General features: G+C 51.1%; 1 long non-coding RNA gene across 1 annotated transcript; it reads right to left on the bottom strand.

The window, feature by feature from the left end:
• Positions 1-1,658: 1,658 nt before the first annotated feature.
• On the bottom strand, positions 1,659-3,570 carry LOC308426414. The gene is made up of 2 exons (XR_013975204.1): positions 3,205-3,570; positions 1,659-1,810 (listed from the first exon to the last, which is right to left on the bottom strand). It is a non-coding gene; the product is annotated as an uncharacterized lncRNA (long non-coding RNA).
• Positions 3,571-5,821: the final 2,251 nt, after the last annotated feature.

Raw genomic sequence — 5,821 nt, 5'->3', positions numbered from 1 at the left:
CAGAAAGATCAGCCCAGACTATTTTTTCCAGTGTACTTTGCATCTTAACACATTAATTTAGGCAGCACAGCCTTTTTCTAGTGATGGCACGTTGACAACGGCACCGCCTTCCGTGCGGCAATGCCAGGAGCCTGCAGCCATCGCAGTGCCTTCCAGCCTCAGTAGCACCTGGCTTCTTCCATGAGATGAGCCATTGTACCCTAAGGAGCCGTCACCTCTTTATGTTCTGTATCATGATACTCCGGGCACAGAGGGGGGCGTGACATGCCTAAGACCACAGGGCTGGCTGGGGCTAGAGCCGAGAACCGAAACCCCAGTGGAAAACCCGGTTGTTTCTGTCTCCACAATGAGCTCTCCCCAGGTCGTCACCTAACGGCTCCCGTACACTGGAAACTTCCATGGTGTCTCTACCACAGCCTCGACTTCTCGTATTATGGTCAGTGGTTGCAAACCACTGAAGAGCTTACATCACAGGACTGAAATGACAGCCCTGTAGACAGTGGGGCAAAGCCTCCAGGACTTGTTAGCTGGAAATGGGGTGGGAAGACCACAGTGGCCCACTGAGTCGAAGCTAATGTAAGCCACGGAGACTGGCCCCTGGCACAGCATAGTCAGAGTTCAAGCTAGTCCCCCACCCAATGCAAACAACCTATGCACAACACGGTAGACAAGCAACAGTCGCATTGCTCTTGTGAACCTCCACCTCAGCAGTGTGCTGGATCTGAGACAAGGTTCCCCAGGCATGCAAGCAATTGAACAGAGGTAGGGACAATAATTCTGCTCAAACTGAGGACATGGGGCCAGAGGGACCAAGGATACACACAGAGGTAGCACAAATGGTGACCCCCCTGACAGCCATACACTAAGGCTATAGAAAATAGTGCCCATGATACCTAACTGCAAGGCTAGCCAGCAAGAAAGAGCCCATGTGGGTTTAAGAGACACACCAGCTGGGCCCGGAGGGCTGGCTCATCGGCTAAGCACACTGGCTGCTCTTGCAGGGGACCAAGGTTTTATTCCCAGCACCCACATGGCCCCTCACAACCATCTGTAACTCCAGTTCTAGGGGATTCAATGTCCTCCAAAGACCTAGAACTATATTCAGGTAATACACATAAGACAGAATTCTCGTTTGGTTTTCTTCCCAAGACAGGGTTTTTTCTGCTACCCGCTTGTCTCGGCCATCTGAGTGCAGGGACTTAGGCTGTGTGGAAGCAGTGCCAGCGGAGGTAACCTCAGCGCACGCAGGCGCCCAGATCCCAGCACAAGAACTGTCTGCATGGTGATCCCTATTCACAAGCACTAGGGGAGCCCAGAAGGCCACGGCATCCGAGACCCTGGACGTCTCCCATCCGGGCATCTGTTGCCACTCAATTTCCTTGAGGACCTGTGGCCCAAGCCCCTGCGCTCCCTAAAAATGTCTTTGGATAACCGTGTGCTTTGTGCCCAAAAATATCTGGGAAAAGTGTCATTTAACACGTTGGCCATACAAACCCACACTTGCGTCAGTGGGGAGCACAGCAACCACCAAGAGCGTGAAGACACTGGGTGTGGAGATGCACACCTTCCACCCCATACTTGGGAGGCAGAGGCAGGTGGGTCTGGGTTCCAGGCCAGCCAGGGCTACACAGTGGGACACTATCAAACAAGAAACACAGTGAGGCCAAATTTCATTTATTTACAGCCGCCACATAGCAGTCCTCAGCCAGTGGACACCCCCAGAAAACAAATCAAGAGTCAAACCCAACAGGTCCAGGCGCCGTAGGGTCAGATTCTCAGAGCACACACACAAATCTTCTAATCAAATGACCTGAAAAAAAGAGCACACACCACCAGTCCTCATTAAACCACACACCTCCACATTCAGTTAAAAACACCAGCCCGAAAACCACGCCCCTGGGTGGGTAAACAAGAGCTCCTGGCACCAAGGGCTGGCCAGTGACTTCCTGTAGGCCAACAGATAGAAGCCTCTGGTGGCCGAGGACTCTGCAGCTCAGCACTTGAAATTCATTCCTATCTGACCTTCTTGCCTTCTGACTCTAGCATGCCTGCACTCCCTGCCCCGTCCACACCTCCCTCACCGGACTGCAGTAGTTTGTGATGTGCTCTCCTTCCTGTTGCCTCATACTACTTGGCGATGTCTACACAGACAGTCGCTGAATCCTTAACAAGGAGGACCTCCTCAGCCACACTAACGCACACGTTCTGTCACTGAGCCACACTCCAGCCCAGCCCACATGACTATCAAGAGCATATGACATGCCTGAAATATGGCAGATTCCTGTCATGGCTCTTTCCAGAGTGTGCCAGACCCAGGACCTCCAAAATGGTGATCAACGGCCCTTTAAAATACAAATTCCAGTCCCTCAACCACACTGCAAAAACAGCCTAGGGGGGCCCATGGTTTATTTCTGTCATGAGAGTTTGTTTGGGTTATACCATTGTCTTATCCAGTGATATCTGAAATTAAAAATGTATTCCTATCTTTTTTAAGCTCCACCTGGGAGGGGCAGATAACCATCGGGTAGAGAGCACTTTCCCAGCATGCCTTGGGCTTCATCCCCAACATCACATAAGCCAGGGGTGGTGGGGCATGCCTGTCATCCAGCAGTCCAGAGGTAGAGGAAGGAGGATTAGAAGCTCAAAGGCCACCCTCAGCTACTTAACGAGGAAAGGCCAGCCTGGGCTAAGTGAGACCCTATCTTAAAGGGTGGTGGTACAGTTGGAGAGATGGCTCAGCAGTGAAGACTTGCTGCTCTTATAGAGGACCTGGGTTCAGTTCCCAGCATCCACTCTGAGGCTGACAACCCGCTGTAACACCACCTCCAGGGAATCTGGTACCTTCTTGTGACCCCTCGGGGCACCAGGCAAACATTCACACTCATGAAATAAAAATCTTTTTGCTTTTGAAGGACACAAACGGCATCAGTCTGTGCAGAGTTCTGAGCCCGACTCAGTCCCCACGGCTTCAGCAAGGGTCCTGTTTGCAGTATCATACATGACCACCAAACTGCTGCTAAGATGTTCACACCTGTTACTGCAAATTCTAACCCCAGGGAAGATGTTCCTCTGGGAATTTACTTTAGGTCAAGGTCGGGCTGTCTGGTACAGGGCTGCACCCACCTCGGGCAGGTTCAACCACACAGGAGCCTTTCCCTAGACCGTCCACCTCAGCACGCTGCGTACCTCCAAGCCTTGACATACCTGGGTCACCCAAAAGCTGAAGGGAGAAGAGAGTTGGGGCGTGCTTTCCGGCAGTCGCTGGCCGCTGTGTATTTCATTTCCTGGGTGGGAAAAAAAAATATGATTCAGTTTAAGCGGATGACCTCGTGCGGTGCCTGGGCACGGCCCACCGGTGGGGAGGCCAGGACATAGCGCCCTCCTGCAACCCTCTTCCATCCCGCGGCCGCGTGCGAGCCCGGGGTCAGCCTCGCTCCGTGGGAGCCCCGGGAGAGGTTGCTAAACCCCACGAGCGCCTTCTGGAGGCTACACGGCGCCTCCAAGCCGCGCCACAGAGTCCGCAGTGCCCCCCGCACGAAGCCCGCGAGTTCTTCTCCCCGGCGGAAGCAGCTCCGCTTCTGCACTTCTGGCCGGAAGTGAAGACCTACCATCGAGACGGTCGCTCTGGCCTTTGGGTCATCCAGGGCGGCCTTAAAGGGGCCGCGTTCTAGCCGTGGCTAGACCCAAGGTATCCCAGGGTCCAAATAGGAAATTCCACAAAAATTTTGATCATTTACCCCAGGGCTAAGTCAATGCTGTGCAGTAATTTACTCTGAAACATCCCTTCCAGGAAGGAAACTTGAGAAAGTACGATAGGACAGGTCCTTAAGCCTGGGAAAATAAGTCACAAATCTCAAAAAATTCCTGAAACTTACCATATTCACAGGGACTGCGGAGGAGAGGAGGTGCTCTGACCTGTGGAGCTAGCCTCGAGTCATGCCGAGACCTCCACTTTCCAGCTTTCCTAAGTTGTCACTCATGCTGGGCTGGTCTTGTGGTGATGTGGGTACCTGCTCCTGTAAGTGACCCCAGAAAACTCAGAACTTCATTTGGGTAGACTTTGATGGTATGTTAATTTGGTCTGTCATTGAGGAAACACGATGGTCTCATCTCCCTAGAGAATGTGTCACACAGCAATTGCCCCTACCGCTGGGACATTTTACAGTGGCTCCTTCTAACCAGTGCACTCTGTGATCAAGTTCACCAACAGGGGACGCGGGGTAAAGGGAAGGTGGGCGTGCACGCTTTATTTTCAGTATATGGAGACGAGATGTATCTTGTGGATGTAAATAACAACTTTTGCCTCAAAGCAAGTAAGATAATTTAATCTGAAGCCAAATTTGAGTGACCAAATATCAGGAAACACAGGGCGAGGTTACCTCAGGTTCTCTGTCCCCACACGGAAGTGGCTTTATAAGGTTTTTATAATAACGGAACGAAGAAGGTCTTAGAACAAGGCACTTTATAAAAATATATCAGTGGAGGGCTGGAACATTGGCTCAGCAGTTAAGAGCACTGGCTGTTCTTCCAGAGGTCCTGGGTTCGATTCCTGGCCCCACATGGCAACCCAGCATTATCTGCAAGTCCAGTCCTGTGGGATCCAGCGCCCTCTTCTGGTCTCTCTGGGCACTGGACATGCACGTGGCACATATACATGCACGCATGCAGAAGCATTCATATACATAAAAGAGTAAGAAAAATTAAGTACATCGATGTGGACAAAGAAGGGGCGGTTGCAAAGTGGGGGAGTCTCTCCTGTAGGACTCAGGTGTTGTCCGGTGGCATTCTGAGCTTTTAGATTGGTGGAAGCTAGGTAAGAGATTCTAAAAGGTTTTCTCTCTCTCTCTCTCAGTCACAAAAATGTAAGCACAGACAAGGAACAGCTTCATTTTTTAAAAGATTTCTTTATTATATATGAGTATACTGTAGCTGTTGTCAGACACACCAGAAGAGGGCATCAGATCCCATTACAGATGGTTGTGAGCCACCATGTAGTTGGTGGGATTTGAACTCAGGTCCTCTGGAAAAGCAGTCACTGCTCTTAACCACTGAGCCATTGCTCCAACCTCTAGGGACAGCTTCTTAAGAGGCACACATGAACCCACGATAAGGTAATTTGGGTCTTGAACGGCAGTGTTGCAACCGCTCTGTACCACGGTAGTTCCCATCAACCACTGCGGGAACGTTTCCGGGAATTTTCTTTCACAGTCTCATGTAGCCCAGGCTAGCCTGGAACTCTATATATTTAGTTGAAGATAATAACTTTGGTTCCTGATCCTCCTGCCTCTGCCTCTCCAGTGCTGGGATTTCAGGCGTGTAGCGCCATGTTTGGCTGTCTTTTATTCTTGCTGGGAATCCCTCCGGCAGACCGGCTTCCGGGCCTCGCCCACCTGGCTTCTCTGCTCACACTGTTGTAGTTTCATCCGCTCCACGATGCTCGGCTTCTGTTGTCTGATTTTCTTGCTGGAACAGCCTGTTTGGTTTTATTCTGTTTTATCAGCTTACATAATAATTAAAAATGTAGTAGGCTGTCTGGGCAGTGATGGCACATGTCTTAGGAGGGAGAGGCAGGCAGATCTCCATGAGTTTGAGGCCAGTCTGGGCTACAGAATGAGTTTCCAAGACACACAGCGAGGGCCACACAGCGAGACACTTTGTCAAAAAACCAAAAGAAAAAAAAAAGTGATTAGAACAAGCCTGGCAACACAAACAGTGGCTTTCGGCAGTGGCGGTGGTGGCATTAGGCTCTTTGTGACTGGAGTGTATCCTAGAAAGAAGCCTCCTGTGTCCCTTGGGCTGGTAACACATCAACCAGCTATCC

This window comes from Micromys minutus (genome assembly GCF_963924665.1).
Source record: "Micromys minutus genome assembly, chromosome: 10".
Taxonomy (NCBI): domain Eukaryota; kingdom Metazoa; phylum Chordata; class Mammalia; order Rodentia; family Muridae; genus Micromys; species Micromys minutus.
This window is presented reverse-complemented; position numbering and strand designations above follow the sequence as displayed.